The sequence below is a fragment of the Mustela nigripes genome, chromosome 3 (assembly GCF_022355385.1).
Source record: "Mustela nigripes isolate SB6536 chromosome 3, MUSNIG.SB6536, whole genome shotgun sequence".
Taxonomy (NCBI): domain Eukaryota; kingdom Metazoa; phylum Chordata; class Mammalia; order Carnivora; family Mustelidae; genus Mustela; species Mustela nigripes.
The window spans coordinates 132,438,190-132,462,111 of NC_081559.1; the positions used below are offsets into that span (position 1 = coordinate 132,438,190).

At 38.6% G+C, this 23,922-nt stretch overlaps 1 protein-coding gene and 1 non-coding gene across 2 annotated transcripts in view; both read left to right on the top strand.

Moving 5' to 3' along the window:
* The first annotated feature begins 11,444 nt into the window (after positions 1-11,444).
* The window catches only part of SGK3 (serum/glucocorticoid regulated kinase family member 3), a 146,251-nt gene continuing 133,773 nt past the window's right edge, over positions 11,445-23,922 (top strand). The window contains exon 1 of the mRNA XM_059394668.1: positions 11,445-11,988. The gene's annotated coding sequence lies outside the window, so the exon portion shown is untranslated. The remainder of the gene's footprint in view (positions 11,989-23,922) is intronic.
* LOC132014699 (U6 spliceosomal RNA) lies at positions 17,259-17,362 on the top strand. The gene has a single exon (XR_009403353.1). It is a non-coding gene; the product is annotated as a U6 spliceosomal RNA (small nuclear RNA).

The following is a 23,922-nucleotide window of genomic DNA, read 5'->3' on the forward strand; positions in this document are numbered from 1 at the left end:
CATTTTTATAAAATTGTATTTATGATATTGATTAAGCTGTTTTCTATTAAAACAATTAAAATAATCTGGCTTCTAATGAGCATGCATATCAATGATGATTCACCCAAAAATGCTTAAATGCAAAAATGCATTAGCAAACCCAGGGGGTTGATATGTTTAGAGTTGCTTTAATTATTGGTGTCTTTAAGAAGATTCTGTGGAAAAGCTGAGTCATACTCCCTTCTCCAATGTGCCTCCATGCCCTGGAATAAGCCTCCCTTTTTCTTAGGTTAGGGTATCTCTTCCCTCAATGAGCTCAATCAAAAGCTAATTCAATCCTTTCCACGTCTCATTTAGCAAGACTACAGACCGCTCCCTGGGTCCTAGGGATCAATGCTAGTGGTCTCAAATTGGTAGCCCCTGCGGCAAATTTCCTTGATAGATGTGGCTCATTTGGCCTGCACGGTGTTTTAAGAAAACCTGAATTTGTTCCTAGCATTTTGCAGTTATGCCATTTCACATTAAAATGTATATTGTGAGCTTTTTTTTTTTTTTAAGATTTTTTTATTATTTGAGAAAGAGAGAGAGCACACCAGAGGGAGCAGAGAGGGGATATGGTTAGAGGGAGAAGCAAACTCCCTGCTGAGCAGGGAGCCAGAGGAGGGACTTGAACCAAAGGCAGTCATTCAACCAACTGAGCCATCCAGGCGCCCATATTGCTAGCTTTTATAGAAAAAGTAATAGATCTGGCAACATTGGGCCCATGTGCTAACATAGCAACAGCTGGTAGCAGCCATCAGCTGTCCCTTTAAAGAGGGCAGACACCTCTTTCATCTCATGAAGACTGCCAGTCAGTTACCATTTATCATCTCACTTTCACCTCTTCTGACACTTAGGTGCCTTCTCTCAGGTGCCTTCCTGGTGCTTTAGGCATTTAGTCTACACCTAGTCCTTGCTGCCTTTCATCCAGCACCACCCATTGACATGGAAGGCTCTGTGGTGCTTTAGAAAGACCATGGGCTTCAAAACAAATGGACTCATTTCTGCCACTTACCTGCTATGTGACCTGGATAGGGTTATTTCACCTCTTTGAATTTCTGTTCCTTTATCTATATAAAAAAAAGGGGGTGGATAATGATGGTGTGGTTCTGTGGATTAAAGGCAATAATGGGAGCACCTGGGTGGCTCAGTCGGTCAATCTTGATTTTGGCTCAAGTCATGGTCTCAGAGTCGTGAAACTGAGCCCTTCATTGGACTCCACACCCAGTGGGGAATCTGAGATTCACTCTCTCCCTCTCCATCTGCCCTTTCTCCCCACATCACGTGCATGTGCAAGTGCTTGCTCTCTCTCTAAAATAAATAAATCTCAAAAAAATAAAGGCAAAAATGTACATAATGTGCTTCTGAGAGAGCCAAGAAGAGGTAGGAAATACTCAGTGAGTTTGGCCTACCTTCTTTGAGCACCTCTGAGCTTACCTCTCAGGAGATGACAGGGCTACTCCTGTAAGCCTCTAGCATGATCAGTTCATAACTAATTCGTATGATACTCTCAGATGATACTATGATACTCTAGGTACAAATAAAAATATAAGAAACTAGGGACACCTGGCTGGCTCAGTTGGTAGAGCATGTGATTCTTGATCTTGGGGTCATGAGTTTGAGCCTCATGTGGGGTACAGAATTTAGTGAAAAAATAAAATTTTTAAAAATTATAAATAAGTAAAATATAAGAGACCAGATAGTACTTAGGTAAAATTTATATTCTGTAATTGTCATCTGTCATCATTGAGGAACCATAATAGGTTAAGTTGTTAGCCAACAGCAACTTCTATTGCTTGGAGAATAATCCTATGACATGGTAAATTGATCTCTTGCAACTAGAAAGAAAACAAAAATGAAAACATTTGTGAGTTGGCATGTTTTCTATAATGGGCGGGGAGGGGGGAAATTCTCTATATGCCGTACTTGCTCTCCACTGTAACTTGTACAGTTCCTGATTTATCTATATACCTATCTTGCTTTTTATATGTTGCTGTAGCAAATTACCACATACTTAGAGACTTAAAACAACACAAATGTGTTATAGCTCTCTAGGTTTGAACTCTGACATTGGTGGCACTGAGCTAAAATCAGTGTGTCAGCAGGGCTGCACTTTTTTTGCCCTTTCCAACTTCTAGAGGCCACCCACATTCCATGGCTCTAGGCCCCTTTCTCCACCTTCGAAGCCAGCAATGTTGTATCCCTCCAGCCATCCGTCCATAGTGACATCTTTTTCTCTAACTCTTCTTTTGCCTTCGTCCTTTTCACTTTTAAAGATTCTTGTGATCACCTTAGACCCACTCAGAAAATCCAGAATATTCTTCCTATCTTAAGGCCAACTGAGTGGCAACCTTAATTCTTTTTTAAAATTAATTTTTATAAATTGAGATATAATTAACATATGACATCATATTATTTTCAGGTGTTCAGCATAATGATTCGATATCTGTATATACTGCTAAGTGATCACCGCAAGTCTAGTTTAACATCCACCACCACACATAGTTATAATGTCTTTTTTGTTATAGAAATTTGAAGATCTAATCTCTTAGCAACTTTCAGATATACAATACAACATTATTAACTATAGTTACCATACTGTGCATTACATCCCATGACTTATTTATTTTATAACTGGAAACATGTACCTTTTGGCCAACTGCAGTCATTTTACCTAACCCCCTCCCCACCCAACACTGCTTCTGGCAGCCACCAATCTGTTCTCTGTTAATCTGAGTTCATTTTTGTTTTGTTTTAGATTCCATACACAAGTAAAAATCTGTAGTATTTGTCATTTCTTGTGTGACTTAATTCACTTAGCATAATGGCCTCAAAGTCCATCCGTACTGTCCACAAAATTCTTTGCCATGTAATGTAACATACTTAGTTTAAGGTTCCAGGGAGTAGGACGTGGGTATCTTTTGGAGGCCATCATTCTGCCTACCATAATAAGTAGGTACATCACTATGAATTTTATCTTACCTAATCTTCACAACAACCTTATGAAGTAGGAACTAAGTTTACAAATTAGAAAACATAGGAAATGTGCTTCGGTCCAGAGCCTGTAAGCAGCAGTGAGATTCAAACTCAGAAATATTTTCCTCTAAAGCCATGTGCTTAGTCAGTACACTATACTGAAATTTGTTCAAATGGTATTTTCTATTCTATTTTTTAATTAAAAAAATTTGCAAAGATTTTATTTATTTATTCATTTATTTGACAGGGGGAGGTGGGGGGGCAGAGGTAGAGAATCTCAAGCAGACTCCACACTGAACATAGAGCCCAAGGTGGAGCTCCATCCCACGACCCCAAGATCATGAAATCAAGAGTTGGATGTTTAACTGACTGAGCCACCCAGGTGCCCCTCTATTTTCTGTGAAAATGATTATTATAGTGAAAATTGGATTTTGGTGGGGCAGTGGGTTAGCCCAAGGAGTATATACGTATCCATTAAAATTCAAATAAAAATATTGTCTCTATTGCCTTAATGGGCTGCTTATATTTTTCTAAATTGAATTTTATATTATCACAGACTTTTGCAACTAAGTCTGACTTTTCATACCATGCCCTAAAATGTTGATACCACTTGCTTTTAAAAAGTCAAACAGATATAGTTTCCTCCAAAGGCTGTGAGCTTTGACTTTGCTTATTTGCAGAGTTTAAATGGGACCCCAGGTAGTTACATGACTCAATTTCTTGCTGTGAGTACCTCACATCAGTTTGTCTTTTTTAATTTAGGGAAATGGTATGGGATTCCATTGTAGGAGTTTAATTTCTATCATCTTAACAGTTTTTTCTTCATTTTTCATGATTGTTTCCTAATGCAAATAACTAGCAATTAAAACTAATTTACCCCAGTCATGAGTTGAAATTATAAGTAATGAGATAAAATTTTAAAGAGGTGGTTGAAGCCAAATAGCATGCTTGTAAAACTTTCAAACAGTATGACTTGAAGAAACACACCACACAAAAGTGGTGAGGTAGTTAAATTGGCAATGTACCGAGGAATACATTCCCTAGTGAATGTAGCACTCCACATAGCAAAAGGGAAAAATTAGCGTGTTTTTCTCATTTTCTGTCAAGGATATAAAAACCCTCTGAAAACACAATGCATGTTTGTACCTTGAACCTTCCTTCTGTCTTAACACTGTGCTTTGAATAGGAAATATTTATTGAATCAGTGAAATTTATATTTACATACGATTGCATAAAAAGCACCTTGTAGATATCTAGAAGAGAAAATAAGTCATAAATGGTCTATTTAAGCTACATAAAAAACCAAGTGGATATTCGAATGACCAGTTTCAAGTTCAAATCCCAGTCTACAGCAAATCGTTATCTAGGCCAAGGGCTAGGAGTGGAAGTAAGGGAAGGAGCTGAGAAACAGGTGATTCTGTGAAGGTTAGTTGTGGGACCAGTTCTTTACTACATGTTTCATAAATTATTTTAAACTACTCTTTGGGGGTGGGAATAATATTTTTAATTTCTACCTCTCTTAGCCTAGCACAGTATCTGGCATACACTAGGTAGTCAACAAATAGTTACTGAATGAAGAGGAAAGAGAACAAAAGGCATTAAATTCTCAGATGACACCAAACCAGAATGCACATATGTATAAATTATGTATTCGTGATCTCCTATTCTAATATATTGTACACATTGTAAAACAGAACTCTAAATTTAAAAACATGAAATAATCAATATACTTTAAATAATTTAATGGCATTTTTTCAAGAGTATAAAAGCCTTTCTGCTTTCATTTGATGCTTTATTATTTGGTACTTTATTACTTTGTTAAAATCTTGGCTTAACACTTTGTGATATAGTGAGTTAAAGATCTGGTTCTGGGTTTAGTTTATTCTTATATTACATTTTAATAGCTGATACCCAAAAAGATATTTAGATTTAAATTGAAGAAATACATTGTTGTTGGCTATATCTATTAAAGTATTCATTTTCTTCTTCAGTCTCATCAACCACTTCTGCAAAGGTTTTTGTTGGAGTCTTAATAGTAAATACCCATTTTCTCTGTTATCAATGAGCAATTCTTGAAAACTAATTTAAAGGCATTGCACTTTAATTAGTTTAAGGCCCACTGAAATTATTTGGAAAGTATTTAAAGAAATAAAAAATTGTGTTTCCAAAATTTTTAAGTATGCATATATGAGAGTTTTAAAAGGACACACACACAAACTGGTTTTTTTGCAGCAAAATTACACACTGACAGAAATATTTCTAAACATAATTTTCAAACATTCTCTCCAAAGTGTTTCTTTCAAAGCACATGCACACTTAAAAGAGAGAGTGGATGGAATTACTCTCTCATGCAATGTTAAAACTTCCCCTTTTTTTTTTTTTTAAAGATTTTATTTATTCATTTGACAGAGAGAGATCACAGTAGACAGAGAGGCAGGCAGAGAGAGAGAGGGAAGCAGGCTCCCTGCTGAGCAGAGAGCCCGACGCGGGACTCGATCCCAGGACCCTGAGATCATGACCTGAGCCGAAGGCAGTGGCTTAATCCACTGAGCCACCCAGGCGCCCAAAACTTCACCTTAAAAGGAAAATACTACTCCCAGAAAACGTAGGGAAATCTGGATCCCTTGTTTTTGTTAGAGGAAAATACATCTTCATCCTAATATTTATTCTTTTAAGTATTAATAATAACCAGTGCTTATATAGTGCTTATTTTCATGGTAGATTTTTAGATATTAGCTTATATCATCCTCAGAACAACCTGATTCAGTAGATACAATTATGCTTTCCAATTTACAGATGAGGAAATGAAACCTCAGAGATGTTAAATAATTTGCCCAGGATTACATGGCTGGTATGGCGGAACTATGGTCAGACCAGGTAGTGTGTATGCAGGAGCAATGCTTTTATCACTAAGTGTCCTAAATACTTCAGTAGAAGTTAAAGAATTTCCACAGTAACTCTCCATCTCAGTACAAAGTATTTTATAGTTTCTACTAAAAGGATTTGTTTTTACAAGACTAACCACATTGATGATTTCCTATGCTACACAAAACTGCAGTACACTGATGTTGGTTAAAGGAAAGCTTCCCTGCAAGGGGGAAGCCCACCCTTCTCTGGTTACCTCACAGAGCACATCAGTGACTATCTGACAAAGGACTGTATGAGCAAGCCCAGGGTCAAGATGTATGCTAAATAGGAAAGTTTAACTTCTTTCTTTTTATTTATTTTTTTAAATTTTTATTTATTCATTTGAGAGAGAGAGAGACAGAGAAAGCAACAGAGAGCATGAGTGGGGAGGAGAGGGGAAAGCAGGCTCCCCACTGAGCAGAGAGCCTGATGTGGGGCTCGATCCCAGGACCTTGGGATCCTGACCTGAGCCAAAGGCAGATACCTACTGACTGAGCCACCCAAGTGCCCCTAACCTCTTTCTTTGAAGATTAAACAAATAGACATTGGAGTAGTTTCTTTCTGAACTGTATTAGATTGTCTTACATGGCCTTGGGATGTACCCCCCAACCTTGGATTTTTTTTTGACTTAACAAATATGATGAAATTCAAAATCACTGAAGAAAAGTACAGTTTTGATAAAATAGGTATAGGGATAATCAAAACAACCTCTTAAATATAATGCAAGAAAACATATAATGATGAAATGTAATTTTAAATGTGAGAGAGATTTTAAGTTGCAATATAGGAGTGTGAATTGAGCTGTGAGAGGATGCTCTCACTGTACTAAGGACTCACCTGACCCTTCATAGAGTTCCATGTCTCATACTGGGTATCTTATCTAAAGAAGAATATGGAGAATTTGGGAAGAATTCAGATGAGAGTCATAAATCATTTAAAAAAAAAGGGGGGGGTGTGAGACAAATTTAAAAGAACGGGGGTTGTTTACTCTAGAAAACCTAGAGAATTTAAGGGTCTTCTGGTCTATGAAAAGTTATAATCTCTTAAAGTCTGTCTGACTCTTTGACACATCTGGTTGAGCCAGACACACATGCCTTAGAGAATTAGTTGCAGAAATAACAGCAACATACTCTTTTAAGCCAGAGGCTACTAAGCCTTTGCATTTGAAAGGGGTTCAATCATTCATTGTACATAATTAACAGTAAGTAACTGAGTCACCAAATGAATAGTGTTTAAGAAAAGCTATTATTTCCTACTGATAAGCAACTAAAATAATTGTTATCTTCAAAGTCCACCTAGCAGGTTTGAGCTCAAATGCCTAATATAATTCTCTGAGGAACACAGTAACTGCTGACACAACTTGTGTATCTGTCTTAACAGATATAATTTATGTATGTAACAGACTACCCAAACAAGAGACAGGAAAAAAAAAAAAATGAGAAAGAAAAAAGGGTGATTTGTATTTTGTTCTTGATACTCATAATAACTAGATTGAAAGACAATGAGGTTTCCTTAATTTACTTAGTAGGGAAGGATAATTGTTTTACTTCAGATAATTAAAGGTCTTAGCAAGACTTAAAGTAATTTCTAACAACTTTTATCAAAAAGCTGTGCCAGCAATGTAAGGGTTCTGATCTCTTAACACTTGCCCTTGGTTTTTCTCAGGAGTCTAATATAGAAAGTGAAAAAGTCCTGTGATCTAAAGGACCTTATATTTGACCCTAATGTAGTCTTGCTTCAAAATGGTTTTCACTTTGTTACAAAACACATTTGAATTCAGGCATTTCAGTTTTGAGTCTGAACATGGCTAATTTTGTCTAACAAAGATGTTAAGCTTTGGGCCATTCCCACCCTCAACACTCAAAACGAGTATACTCTGAACCATTTTCTAAATGAAGGAAATAAGTTAATTTGGCTCTGTGCCACGGTGGTATAAACCAGTGTCAATACTCATCAATTCCCATGAGTATCTGATTTTTTCTAACTATCCCTTAGGTGGCTTTGTTTTGTACTAAACTGTTTTGCTCAGAAAATTCAATAAATTAGTCACTTTAATTCTCATCTTCTTACCTATTTCACAGCAGGCTTTACAGGTGAACAATTTCCTGGGCCAATTCATGGCTTGGGCTATCCTTAAACTAACCTCCCAAGAAAAATGTTGTGGGTTTTGTTTTTGAAGATGTGGGATGCTGCGACTGGTATATTGAACGATAAACATGGATGGAAACTGTAGCAACAGCTCATGGTGTCTGACCCACTTTAAGAGATGAGTTTGTAGGAGAATAAAGGAAAAGGTGCTATGATAGAAATACAAATAATATGAATCAAAAACATCTTTGCTTTTGTAAACATGTGGTTGGTAGCACTATTCTTCTCTAGTCTTGCTGATTTATCTGCTATGAAACAAATATTCTAATGCATGCTGGCTCTCACTTCCGTTACCAACTGACTTATGAATAGAAGCCATTCATGTCCCATAGTTGTCATTTTGTCAAATTTTCTCCCTATGGGAAGTGATATTTTTTATATTGTTATGCTCCTCAATGCTTCCAAAGTTATAATGAAAGAACTACAAATAGAGGACTTTATTAGGATATAAAAATTCATGATTGTTCCTTATCAGGCACCAGTTTAGGGAAAAGGTTTTCCACTTTGAAGAGTAGGTGAAAACCAAGCACTCATCTCATGGGAATATGTTACCTAAAAGAATACTGTATTCTCTTGTTAAATAGTTGTTTGTTTTTGTTTTTAATATTCAAGGCAATGGTTTACAGTATGGCCAGTCCAATTTTCTAAAGTTCTGAACATAACTTTTTTTTTTTAAAGATTTTATTTATTTATTTGACAGAGAGAGAGAACACAAGTAAGCAGAGAGAGAGAGAGGAGGAAGCAGGCTCCCTGCTGAGCAGAGAGCCGGATGTGGGACTCGATCTCAGAACCCTGAGATCATGACCTGAGCCGAAGGCAGCGGCTTAACCCACTGAGCCACCCAGGCACCCTGAAAATAACTATTTTATGGTTTTTTTTCCTGTTACTTTTAAGACCTCTACCAAAAAAAAAAAAAATCTCCCCAAACTCTAAAATTTGACCATTCTTAATACTAGTACAAAAGGAATACAAAATATTGGCATTTTTATATCTCTCTTAGAGCTACTCAGAATGATGATGACAAAGAGCTATCAATTGATATTATGCGCCAGGCATCCTACTAAGTTCATTTGATTCTCTTAGCAATTTCATAAGATAAGCATTATTATTATCTCTCTTTCTTTTTTTTTTTTTTTTTAAAGATTTTATTTATTTACTTGAGAGAGAGACAGTGAGAGAGAGCATGAATGAGAAGAAGGTCAGAGAGAGAAGCAGACTCCCCATGGAGCTGGGAGTCCGATGCGGGACTCGATCCCGGGACTCCAGGATCATGACCTGAGCCGAAGGCAGTCGTCCAACCAACTGAGCCACCCAGGCGTCCCATTTATCTCTCTTTCATTGAGAAGAGATAAGTACTATTATCCTATGTTACTGATGAAACCAGTGCTCAGAGAGGTAAAATAATTTGCCCGAAGTAGAAAGTGGCAGAACCAGAGTTTAAAACCCAAGTCTGTCCAATTCCAAAGCTTATGCTCATAATTTGTACATAAGCTCTGTAAATATACGAACAAAATATTTGCCCTATCTGCATGAATAGAGTCATTATTTCCAGACAAAATATTGGAACCCACAGTCTAAACAAAAAACTTTTTCCGTTTTAAAATTTTATTTGTATGAAACCTTTTATAAAAGCATAAATATCAGATAGACATTTAGCTGAACATTCAACTTTTCTTTTACTCTATAAAGAAATTGGAAACATAATAGAACATAGAGATATGATCTGTGAGTATGATTAATCAAAGTGATCAGACTTAAAAGTATGCCTTTAAAATTAATTTTAAGTGAAAAAGCCTTTTAAGTTTGTGAATACATTGACAACCTCTAATATTCTGAGAAATCATAGTAGTAAATTGCAGCTCTCAGATATAAATGCAAAATATGCAACTTCTTATCAGTTGAACGTGGCTCACCCACCTTCTTATCTTAAAATTTTGTGGGAGGTGGTGTGAATGCATGTGTGTGTGTGTTCTTCACAGCAGGAAGACAGATTTATTCTGCAAATGTAATGGCTCCCAGATGTTTTGTTTTTTAAGGAGGAAGAAGAAGGGAAGGAAGGAAGGAAGGGAAGGAGGGAGGGAAGGAAAAGTTGAAATGTCATAGCTAGGTATGTATCTCTGAAGTGAGAATGATGTCATTATATTTGGAGTTTAGTGACACAAAATTTCCTTTTGTCTGAGAAATTTTTCAGCATGGTGAATATGGTTTTAATTAAGAGATACACTGATTACTTGTTGGTTTTTGTTACAAGGGAGGAAATTCTGTAGCTTCTCTGTGCCTCATTGTGTGGATCACAATGAAAACATACAAAGAACCATAGCAGTGTGTTGATTTGTATCTACTGTATTTTACATCTATTTCCGTATGCCACTGAAGATCATTGTTTAGAAAGTTCTGCAGCATTATTATGTTTTGAAGTATAAAAATATTGGATTCACAATTCATTGTCTTTAAGAAGGAAAAGGTCATACTGTGTTAATTGACATTACAAATGAATATTCTCAACCTTACCTGTGGGTTAAATTTTTGAATATTCTTTTAAAACATAAGGAAATGTCCTCTGTTTAGGAAAGCCACACATAAACGCTGGCTTCTCTAATTACCTTTGGAAGTTTATTTGTTCATAGATTTATGGCATATTCTCTGGAATCTTATGATCTGAAGTATATAGATCATCCCTCAAAATCTAAAACATCATAGGGCGCCTGGGTGGCTCAGTGGGTTAAAGCCTCTGCCTTCAGCTCAGGTCATGATCTCAGGGTCCTGGGATCCAGTCCCCTGGAGCTTGCCACCTCCTTCTCTGCCTGCCTCTCTGCCTATTTGTGATCTCTCTCTCTGTCAAATAAATAAATAAGATCTTTTTTTAAAAATCTAAAACATCATATAGACATGCTATATCTTTGTCTGAGTCTATCTTCAAGAGATACCCGATAAAACTTAAACCACAGTAGTGTTGTGGGGAAATGAAAACCCTACTCTGCTTGCAAATCCTGACCACTTTATTCCGCGCCCACTGAATCGCGTCATTCTTTTCCACTCACCTTCTTTACCTCTCTTTATCTGGGGGGAAAAAGGAGACAAAATGTAACTTCTATATTTAAAGAATGAGAAAGAGTAATAAGAAACTGTAAAGTGTGACCTCAGCTGACTTAGAGATTTATGGGGATAAAAAAAAAAAAAAAAGTGGACTTGGAAAATGCGTGGAAAGGAAATTTCTCTGTCCCCAGGATCCGCCAATTTCTGACCTATCTGTAAACTCAAAAGCCAAAACACTGCTGATGAAAAAAGTAGAAAACTTCAAGTAACCCAAATGAAGCATAGTTGTTCCCCTAAATTATTTGGATACTTATTTCCCTTCCCTGAGTTTCCAGTTTACAGCCAGCCACGGGCCCACCAGGCCGTTCCCGGGGTGATTCTTCCTCCTCCGGCTGCCCCGCGGTCCGGCTCTCGGCGTACGCCAGGGTCGTCTCCCCCAGGCGTCCGGGCGCGTCGGCGCACGCGGCTCTCCAGCCCCAGGGCAGCAGTCACTAGCCGCTGAGCCGCAGGAAACCCCGAGGAGCTCCAGCCTCTAGACAAGATCCACCGGTGTCCCCTCAACTTTGCGCACGCGGCGAGGCGGGAGGCAGACCGCGCGCTGTGGCCGGGCTTTCGCCGGGGTGCACGGCGAAGAGATTTCCGCGCCGCGGGCCTGAGTAGGGGCCGGCCAGCCTGCGGCTCCAGCCCGGCGTCGCAGCCCCATCCTCGGCGCGGGCGGCCTCCGGCCGCACTGCCCGCCGCCCGGCTCTCCCGGGCCGCCCGGCACACTGCGGGAGGAGCCGCCGGCCTCCGTGACGCGTCAGGGAGGAAACGGCGGCGCCCGGCGGCCCTGCGGGGAAGGAGGAAACGCGAGTGCGCTCGGCTCCGCGCCCGCCGCGCCAGGAGGCAGCACCGTGGAGCGGGGTAGGTGCGGGGCCGGCCGGGACCCAAGGCGGGTGGGCCAGCCGCAGGGTTCGCGCGCGTTCGGGCCGCGGCCGGAGCCCCCCGGGAGGGTGAGACGGGGCGGGGCGAGCGGTGCCTGGGCCTCGACTGCTGCCTCTTGGAGCCAACGTGACTTTCCCGGGAGTCTTGGCAGCTCCCCTGGCCCCTCAGACCGAAAACCTCCGAGTTGGTGGAAGGGGAGAAGCAATCCCGCCGCCCAGCTCCCGACTCGAAGAGTTTGTGGTCTGTGTTTCCTCGAGGTGCCTTCACGTTCTGCCTTTTGATTCCTAAACGCTCGAGCCGTGTCAGTGGACGGACATTGTTAACACAGTGCGCAGCTTCCCGGCTTAGAGGAGCTGGGAGCTGGGAGGGTGGGAGGGTGGGAGACCCCCAGCTGAGGTCGAAAGAGGGTGCGGGTCACCTGCGAGGATCCGGGATGGAGAGAGGCCCCGGGAGTGGGGGGCACGGGAATCGTTAACCTGTCGTCATCGGACTGAGATCTGAGACGAATGCTTTACAACCCTTAAGTTCTCTGTGATTTAAACCCTTTCCGTCTCTTTTTGAAGTGAATTTGGCTCTGTTGATTCCCACAGCTTTAGTGTTGATACGTACCATTTAGAGCGCTTTCGGATTTTCAGATTTGTCATTTTTAGTGGTGGTTAGTTGAGAAGATAGAAAAAAAGAAAGAATTCATCTCTTGAGACTCAAATTCTTTCATCATTTAATTTTGCACAGTGATTTCTGAACCAGGGGGAGAATTTTGGCCCTACGCAAGAGACCACATACTTGAGCTGCAGGTACACTTGAGAAATGCAGGAATAGATACAGAGCACTACGGTTCCCGAGTCTTTATTTAAAACTATCAGACTGTTATGCGCTTTGACTCTCTACTTTGTTTCTAGGTTGAGGATTTACCCAACCAATCTGGGAAGTGACTTATTTATTTAATAAACATTTAAATGGTTCTTACCACATGCTTGGGCTCCTTTTTAGTGTTTTATAAATATTAACTCAAACTGTTAACGCAAATTTTTAAATTATAGCGGTTACAGCAGTGAAGAGGTTGTGTACACCAGTTCCCCAAATGTCTTTGCAAGAGCTAGAAACATTAGAGGAAGTTTCAGGCATATTTTAGGACTGGGTGTGCCTTCTGGCGCACTTGGCTACCACTCCTGTAAGACTAGCCACCACCCCTTCACTCCCTGGGGGAAGGGAGTCTGGAGCTATGGGAATGAGACCTCTTCCTTGCAGGTCTCCGCCAGATCCCTAGCATCGTCTGTAAAATAGTCTTTCTTATCTACGGTAGTGCCATCATTAGCTAACTCTGGAAAGACCAGAACTTCCCTCTTTTTCAACTGCCACTATAGGGAGCCTAATTTTGTTTTGAAAAGGAGCTTTGTTCCTAATCTGTTTGACAGTTGATGAAACCATAGTTTAGTGAAAAGTACTATAAAATAGGCTGTTTTTGCTTGTACACGTCAACATAACAAATAATACTTTGTAATTTTACTGCCATATGTTTTGGTAGCGTTGAGTTGATAGATCAACCTGCTTAGTGTCCTTTTTGTGACTTGCATATTTGCAGGGAGAATATTTTTCCAGAATAAACTACCCTTTTTAAGTGAGTTCTTGGCCTGATGGTCAGGTTGGTAGAGACCCAAAATGGTGAATCATGGTTCTTGTCATTATGATGATTAGCAATTTGATGTCAAAATCTGCATGTCATACTTGCTTTCTCTTTCTGACTTTCTCTATCCCCCATTTAAATTTCCAGAGAGATGATTACATGAGACTCTGAGCCTTATTTAATAGGATTATGAGGTGTCTCCTGGAAGCAGGGAGGCTCAATTTTCCTTTGATATAATCCATGGTACAACAGACAGTGGCATTCGTGAATTCAGTTGAGCAAAATGACAACTCGGGCTTTCATGGTTTACAGAGTGCTTCCAGATGTATTTGTGAAGTTGACAGCCATTTTTTTATTCTTGTTTTTACAGATGAGGAAACTAAGGCACAGAAATGTTAAAATATCTTAGCCAAGGTTGTACAGCAGGTGGGGGAGAGAGCTTGAATAGGCAGCAGGTGTGTGGACAGTGCCTGGCATGTATGTGCCAGCCTGTAATAAACATTGTGAAGTGAATGATTCCAAATGACTTCAGATTTCTTGCTCTTTCCAAGCATTATGCTTCCCAAACACTATAATTGATTTATGCCCAAGAGATTTCCGGGCCTACACCAGTTATTTCAAACAGTATCTGATTCTACAAATAGCTTTTCGACAAAAGAGATGAGAATGCCCTTTGGACTCATTTCTTAGGATTTGTCAACTCTGGTTTTTGAAAAAGCCATAGGCTGGCTATTTTGTTCTCTTCTCAAACATCTTTCTTTTTTCTTCTGATTTGAAGATAGTTTAGACTGGACGTATGGTTTCATTGTTTGTGTCTACCACTTCTTTATCTCTCTCTGCTCATTGAAGGTCATTTTTATGGACTACAAATCACTGTAGGTTTTCAGGGGCAGTGAACTCAATTAAGCTACTTAGATTTATGACCAGGTTCAAAAACAATGATCATAGGTATTACTATTTTTTTTTTTGAAGCATGCATGACGCTACACTACTACTACTATGTTTTTTGAAATGTTATAAGTACTTTAGTATAAAGGGTCTTTTTTTAAAAAGTTTTATTTATTTAAGTAATCTCTACATCCAGAAGGGGGTTGGAACTCAAGACCCCAAGATCAAGAGTCTTACGTTTCCTGACTGAGCCAGCTAGGTGCCCCAAAGAGTCTTTTTAAAAAACAACCAAAAAAAAAAAAAAAACACCTCTCAACTGTTTATATCCTTCCAGTATAATCTCTGTTTCCTGTAGTATGTGACCTGCAGATGGTTAACCTTCAATTAGAGAGGAAACTATGGCCATACCTGCAGGGAGGAATTGAGAAGGGTATGTTGGAAAAAAGAGAGATGGGGTGGCCTTTCCCATGAGGACTATTAGGTGGAAAGAAGCTCTTAATGAAGCAAGACTGAGTCATCTGCCTGTCAACATTCTTCTGTGTGGGGGTGGAATAAAATACTTTTGAAACCTGTCTTGTTTCAGAAACCACTTTACCTTTTCCAATCCTCATATTTTCTTTCTCTTTCTCTAATTCATGTAAATTACTGACGAAAGTGCTGATTCATGAAACTCAAATTATGTAACATGTTATTCCTGACAGAAACAGCTCCCACATTATTTTAAGGGACTCAATGCTTCTATTTTCCTTTACCTATTCTATTCCTTATGGTGGCATATTTATTTTCATTTCACTTTTTTTTTTCTATCTCATGGAGAAAAGTAAATCTAAGCGGTGCTGATTCCACATCTTGTAGTTCATGTCAAAGTAATTTTAACTTAGTACTAACTTTGAGTTAATTGTCATTGCTGAGGAAGACGACATGGAAATCAAATGTTGAGGCCTGAGTCAGAACATCGATAATAAAATTTTATTACCTGCCTGAATCGAGCCAGGGGGTTTTCAAAGGGAATTAGGGCAAGGTACAATGTCCATGCCCTTGTCTGGTTTCCCAGGGCCTCTCCTATTTCCCACAGGTCCTGAATATCTGTCTTGGTCCATCTCCTTGTAGCCACCATTTCTTTTCTTATTCAAAACCAAAAATCTTTTTTCCTTTGATGGGGATGGGGTGAGTGAAAGGCAGGTGAAGGGAATTGTTGTAGGGTAAGAGACTGATTATAAGAGGGAGGACAGGAGATGTGTGGGTGAAATAAGAGATCTTTAGTGAGCTCTCATGGCGGATTTGTGCAGAGTACTGGCCTCCCCCAATGGGGATGGATATCTATATATATCGATATATATCCAGGTATATATATCTATATATATCCATCCATATATATGGATATATAGATATCCATATCTATATATCTATATCTATATCTATATCTATATCTATATCTATATCTATATATATACATAAAACATGGGATCAAAGAATATCTGGCCTGGGTGGCTCAGTGGGTTAAGCCTCTGCCTTCGGCTCAGGTCATGATCTCAGGGTCTGGGATCAAGGCTGCATCAGGCTCTCTGATCAGCAGGGAGCCTGCTTCCCCCTCTCTCTCTGCCTGCCTCTCTGCCTACCTGTGACCTCTCTCTGTCTCTCTCAGATAAATAAATAAAATCTTTAAAAAACAACAACAACAACAACAAAATCTACTGGTGTGTGATATTGGCCAGCAGAGTTACTTGGTACCACCAGGTGTGGAAGGATCGTTATAGGTAGGTGTTGCTTCAGGCCACTGTATAAGTTTGTCTGCAGATAATTAGAATGTAGAGGGCTGGTTTTGTGGCTTTTAACTTCAGAATAGGAACAATTTGACAGGCTTTTGGTTGAGGAAAGGCCTGGTTTTTGTACCTTTTTAAAGGCATACCTTTTTTTGGAGAATGTGTGTAGTGTTGAGATAATGTTATTCCTTTTATTGTTTTGTGATTTTGGATAAATGACCTTGTATTTACATTGCATATAGTAGTGAATATGATTCAGGATAATTGCTTCCATTCAGGTTCCTGATGTATTTACTATGCCAGTCAATACCAAGCTTTTTTTTCTCTGTAGGTAAAAGAGACTTCATATATAATATATTCATACACAAAATTGGACTCGTTGATGGACTAGCCATTCCACAAGAGCTGGATGCAATGTCCTCGAGTACAGTGAGGCTTCACCCTGACTTGACCAATTTTTTGCTTGAGTTCAAAAATGAGAAGGACCTTTATTACTCTAGTTACTTACCTCCCTGTTTTAAAAATAAAAATGGATTAAAGTTAATTTAAAATGATCTGGTTTCCAACTCAGTGTCATATATGCAGACAAACATACATATGGAACCATGTGTATAGCCTATATAACCTAATGCACATGCATGTTAAATATATATATGATGAGCTAAGAAGGAATATAAGACTCCTTAGTTTCCCAAGAAAACACTATACATCATCTCCTTCCCCCATTTTAATTTTATTATTGTCTCATATTTTCTGAACATTATTTTTAATTACAAAGGTATACATGCCCTAAATTCAAGCAACTTAGAAGTATGTTAAGTAAAAAATGAGTCCTCTCCACTCTAATCTTACCCACAAAGATAACCACTCTCAGTTTTTATATCCTTGTAGACTTTTCCCCATGTTTATATAAATGTGTATATCTGTAAATGTACATCGAGGTTTGGTTTTGGTTTTAAAAACTTTAATTATCAGTGCTCGCTTCGGCAGCACATATACTAAAATTGGAACGATACAGAGATTAGCATGGCCCCTGTGCAAGGATGACACGCAAATTCTTGAAGCGTTCCATATTTTTTAATGAATTCTGTTACGATGAAAATTTTACAATTTTATAATTTTTAAAAATTGCACAATGAGGGAGCCTGGGTGGCTCAGTGGGTTAAGCCACTGTCTTCGGCTCAGGTCATGATCCCAGGGTCCTGGGATGGAGCCCCAAATCAGGCTCTCTGCTCAGCAGGGAGCCTGCTTCCTCCTCTCTCTCTCTGTCTGCCTCTCTGCCTACTTGTGATCTCTCTCTGTCTAATAAATAATTAAAAATCTTTAAAAAAAATTGCACAATGAAAACAGTAAATAACTGTAAAAAATTCACTATCATTTTAGCTATTTTTAACATGAACTTATTTCAACATGAGAAAATGTTGATTCTTTTAAATTTTACCATTTTAAAAAACAAAAATGAAAACAAAAAACAACTTTAATTTTCAGAGAGAGAGAGTGAGAGCTCAAGCACAAGGGGGGAAACAGCAGGCAGAGGGAGAAGGAGGCTCTCTGCTGAGCAGGGAGCCCGATGTGGGACTCAATCCTAGGACCCTGGGATCATGACCTGAGCTGAAGACAGAGGCTTTAATCCACTGAGCCACCCAGGCATCCCATGTACATTGAGGTTTTTTGATTTTTTTTTAAATGGGAATTATTCTACCCAATTTGTTCTTTTGTTATTTAACACTTTATCGTGTATATCTGTAGATCTATATAAATTTTGACAGCTAGATAGTGTTCCCCTTCATAGCTAATAATATTTTCTAGCCGCATTACTTTTATGTTCCTTCTTTTGTATCTTTTAAAGTATATTTTTTTAATTTTATGATTTTTTCAAGATTTTATTTATTTGACAGAGATCACAAGTAGGCAGAGAGGCAGGCAGAGAGAGAGAGGAAGGGAAGCAGGCTCCCTGCTGAGCAGAGAGCACGATGCTCAATCCCAGGAGCTAATCCCCGGACCCTGGGATCATGACCTGAGCCGAAGGCAGACACTTTAACCCACTGAGCCTCCTAAAATATATTTAAATCACCACAGTAATACATTTTTTCAAGACAAATTTGAAAGAAAAAGAGAAACTAAGAATCACCAATAAACTTACCATCCATTAATCATCACTATTAGTATTTCACAGTACATCTTTCTAAACTTCTGTGTATATCCATATTTTCAGTGCCATTTAAAAAGTTTCTCTTATACAGACTTGCTTTGTTGGTTAGAGAATCGTGTTTATGTAGCCAACCAACGTCATCGATTCCATGCATGTTTGAACCAGTTACTTTACAGTTTCCTGGCCACCTGCCATACCCTAAACCTGGATAAGGTGCATGGAAATTTATAGTAGTGCTCATCAAGGGGACGAGGTGAGGGTACGTGGGTGGACCGATAAATCCATGCAGATCAGCATAAATCCTTCTAAAGGAGGGCAGTCAATGCTTGTATTTTAAGCACATCTAAAATACAAGATGTTTAAGAGGAGAGATGATGCAGGCGCCTGGGAGGCTCAGTCATTGATCCCAGGGTTCTGAGATTGAGCCCCACATCTGACTCCCTGCTCCGTGGGAAGCCTGCTTCTCCGTCTCCCACTCCCCCTTCTTGTGTTCCCTCTCTCACTGTGTCTCTCTCTGTCAAAAAATAAATAAAATCTTAAAAAAAAAAAAAAGAAGAGAGACGATGGAATATCCACTGTAATTGTGATCACTATAGGAGAAGCAGAAGTAATGGGCTTGAACGAGACAGACGTGTTAAATTCAGTTAAAAATAAGAACAGCTGAACTTTAGATGTTTTGAAACAATCTCCTAATGATAAGCACATGGTTTGGAGAGCTTGGTTTAACAAAGCTCCCACCAATGGTAGGAATAGATGACCTTGAAGTTCCTTATGATCCTATTCTACTATAGGCTGTCTCAGGGTTAGTAACACTTGGTTTAGTATAATCTCATACATACAACTCCCTAGTTGCATACTAACTCCACCAGTCTTTCCAGACGGCACCTGTCCAGGCTAACATCTCTCCACCCACTGAACATGTGCACAGCTCACACCCACATGTTCCTCCTATGTCCTCTTGCAGCCTTTCCCCTTTCTGAAAGTTTAGTAGCCTTTCGACCGTTTTCTTTTTTCCTTTTCTTCCAGCTTTTGCTTTAAGGAAATCTCTGTTCTTTCTTCATCCCACTCTGTTCATTTTAGTCTTGAGCAAAAAAGATACTAATCATGGTGATACAGCTAAGAACAAGCCTCTAATAAGGGAAAGGAAAGCTTTTAGTTTGGGAGGGAAGGTAGACATTATAAAGTCCTAGTGGTTTCAACCTTCAAAGCCCTTGAGAATACCCAGTAATTCCTTTCAAAATTTCCACAGAAGACTCCACCCACCTCCTCTTCTGTAAGTATGCTGGTTTTCCTTAAGCATTGGCTGGCATGTATAATAAAATTTAAAACTGTTTATAATTGGGCGGGGCAGTTCACGTCATTGCAATAGCATTGTTTCGTGCTCCTTTTTCCCCATTGAAGATTTAGCTATATTACGGACTGAATAGACTTTTAGATAAGACAACTCTTCCTTTCAGAAAATACATCTAGTTCTAGATATCTGGTTTAAAACAATCTCTTTGGTTTTAAGTAAGTTGAAGACTAAGAAGGCTATTTTAGATTAAAGGTTAGCAGTCTTTGAGAAGTGGTATGTCAAGATTCCAAACCCTTTCCTTCCAGATTTTCATCAGCAGAGATATGCACTGGTGAGAAGCATAGATCAGCCTTTCATCCTTAGGAGTCAGAGAAGAAGCAACTGGTTGCAAGAATGTTAAGTTGCTACTGGAGACTCTCTCAACCCAGGTCCAGGTAGCTGACATCATTATATCAAATTCAGCTCACCTGTAAAGGTGTTTTGGCCAGACGTCTCGAGGAACTCCACACCAAGACAGTAGATCTCAGCTACACTGAGAGTAAAGGCCTATTTTTTCATAAATATTAAAGGAAAAGGTTTTGAAAAGACATTTTCATTCAGCTTTCAAACAACCTAATGCTAAAATTGATGCTGGCTTAAATAGGAAAGTTCTTTATCATTCGTTTATTTGAACTGAGTTAGTAAATATTCAGAAATTAAGACTTTGCTATAATTTTAAGAAAGTGGTTCTTATTTTTGTAGTTCTTTGTGTGTATAGTGGCATTTAATCCATTCTGACATTAGTAGCTCTCTTTTCTGATTGAGCTCCTTTTACCTCCACTCTCCCTTCTCATGAATGTTTGGTTAAAATATTTTTGTCTGAAAAGGAGTTATTTCTTTTTAATTAATAAAAGATAAGACACTCACATGTTTTAGCAGAGAACATTTTTAAAGAGATTTATGAGACTATACTACCTTTTCTCTTTGAATTTTGTTTCCTCTTTTGGATTTCCTTTATTTCTGATTCTCACTGACACTAACATCATTTATGTTTTGCCTGTTTTAAAAAAGATCTTATTTATTTGACAGACAGAGATCACAAGTAGGCAGAGAGGGAGGCTGGGGTGGGGGTGGGGGGCAGGTAACGAAGCAGACCCTGCTGAGCAGACAACCCAATGCAGGGCTGGATCCCAAGACCCTGAGATCATGATCTGAGCAGAAGGCAGAGGATTTAACCCACTGAGCCACTCAGGCACCCTATGTTTTGCCTTTTAAAAGTTCATTCATGTGAACGAGAGTCTCTGTCCTGTTGAATTTATTTGTTGCTTTCATTGGACATTTAGGTTTAAAAAATTGCCTTTGGAATGAAGAATGATACATATAAATTGCTACTTTTGTGTAGAAAAAACAAGGAAAGAAAAAGAATATATTTTTGCTTTCTTGTCTAAGCATAGAGAGACTCCAGAAGGCTAAGAAATTAACAGCGTTTATCTATTTGGGATTGGGTGGGTAGGGACACAGGTGGGAAACAGACTTTTCACCCTTTTATATTCTCTTGGTTTGAACATGTCAATATGTAACCCATTTTAAAAAATCATTTTTAAAATCTGTCTATTGGTTTCCTGACTTAGAGAAAATAAATCTATCCTTTTCTGTTTTCCCTTTCCCATGTGTCTTTAGGAAAGGTGTTTTATTTTTTTCCTGTAACACGATTTTATATATTTTATTTTTTTTTAAGTTTTATTTTAATACCAGTTAGCATACAGTATTATATTGGTTTCAGGTGTACAATATAGTGATTCAACAATGTTATACATTTCTCAGTGCTCGTTGTGACATTAGGACTCTTTAGTCCCCATCACCTATGTGACCCATCCCTCCACCCATCTTCCTTCTGGTAACCATCTCTATAATTAAAAGTCTGTTTCTTTATTTGTCTCTCTTTCTCAAAGGGTATTGTTTTAAATCTTTTTAAAATAATCCCTGTGTAGTCTGGTCTTTTGTGGGGATCTTGACCTGTTCCCTTCTGCTTTCTCAAGTGTGGTGTCTTAAGATTCTTTATGAAGCCTTCTCTTAGGAAATTCTGGTACTGCAAATACAGCCAAGCCTTAAGTTCTTGTTGGCTTATTTGATGAATCATTTAACTGAAATTGTCTGTAATAGTCTGCCAACTGGATACTCAGTTGTTTCCTAATAAAACTGCCAGATAATAATAACATAATTAGTGCAAAGTTAGTTGATTTTTTTCCCCTGTGGTATCTTATATTTTATCATCATGGTTATAATTTACCTACTTAAGAGTGTATGAATTGGATACCTGTAGAAAATAAAGGTTGGTTTCCTTTAATATTTAGATAATTCTGCTCTTTTTAGTACACACTAAGCCAAAAAGTTTCTTTCATCTGGACTTTTGTAGTTTTTGTCATTAGTGACCTGTATTTCACTTTGGGGTGAGCAAAGAAAAAGGAATTAATATTTGTTGAGTATCTATCATGTACTAGATGTTTTAAGACATTATCATTATTATTTTTAAAGATTTATTTATTTATTTATTTGAGAACGAGAATGATTGTGTGCAAGTAGGAGGAGGGGCAAAGGGAGAGGGAGACAAGCAGACTCCGTGCTGAGCAGGGAGCTGGACAATGCATGGCCCTATCGCAGGACCCTGAGATCATGACCTGAGCTGAACCTAAGAGTCTTATGCTTAAACAACTGAGCCACATAGGTACCCCAAGATGTTATTTTATTAAATATTCAGAGTAACGTTGGGGAGTAAGTGAGTACTTTTATTTTACAGGTGAGGAAATTGGGACTCAGTGAGGTTTTGAAGGGAGCTGTATGTAGGCAGCACAGGGCAGAGCTGATTTGAACACTTCTACCTGGATTTACTAGGAGGTCTCCTGGGCCTTTGAGGAGAGGGTAAAGTCTGACTTGGCTTAAACCCCTCATCTGAAAGAACAGGAGGCAGAGTTGATTTACAGATAATGCAGATTACCATCTACTGTTGAGGTAGTGGTTAAATGAGTTTGAAGACTGTTTTTTCAGTTTTACCTTATTATTCTGAGACTTCTTTGTTTTAATTTAGTAACTGGTGCCAGACTTCAAGAAGAAAGCTGACTGAAAATGTTTTAAATATCATGTATTTCTTGCTTAATAGAAAAGTGCTTAAAATTCTAAATTTAATTACTAAATGGGTTAAATTCTGAACATACAAGTTTTGAATGTCTTCTGTTGGTATCTGCAGAGGTATTAACTCTAACAGATACTGTTGTCATGCTATTGTCTAAAGTCGCTTAAAGATGATAATCAGCACCACTTATATAAATCTGGAGATCGGCAGTTATAGTCTATCGTTATGCTCATCTGTGATGGATGTTAGCTAATGGCTATTATCATGTGCCTTGGCAGTTCCTGGGATGAGCTCCTGTTTAACTAAGTAAGAATGAAAGATCATTTTATGTCTCAAGTCATATTATTCCATTATATAATGTATTTATGTTCTGGGCAAAGATGGTAAGAAAGAAATTGAGGAAATTCACATGATTAGAAAAGTTAAAAAATAAGTAAAATGTCACAGATAGTGAATGAAGAGGACAGAATAACCTACTCTGGAATCTGTTACACTTGGGGTGCCTGGGTGGCTCAATGGGTTGGGCCTCTGCCTTTGGCTCAGGTCATGGTCTCAGGGTCTTGGGATCAAGCCCCGCATTGGGCTCTCTGCTCAGCGGGGAGCCTGCTTCCCCCCCTCTCTGCCTACTTGTGATCTCTGTCTCTCTGTCAAATAAATAAATAAAAATCTTTTAAAAATTTTAAAAATCTTTATATTCTTTTCCCTTTGAATTATCTTGGCATCCATGTAAAAAAAATCAATTGACCATTAATGTAAAGGTATATTTCTGTACTCTCATTTTTATTCTAATACCAGTGCCACATTGCCTTAATTAGCTTAGCATGGCTTTGTAGGAAGTTTTAAAATCAGGAAGTATGAGTTCTCCAACTTTGTTCTTTTTCAAGATTGCACTATTTTGGGGCTATTGAATTTCCATATGAATTTTAGAATCTGCTTGTCAATTTATGAAAAAATGGCAACTGGGATTTTGATAGGGATTGTATTGAATCTGTAGATCAATTTAGAGAATATTGCCATCTTAATGATATTGTGTGTTCAGATCCATGAACATGGGTTGCTTTTCCATTTGTTAAGATCTTTTAT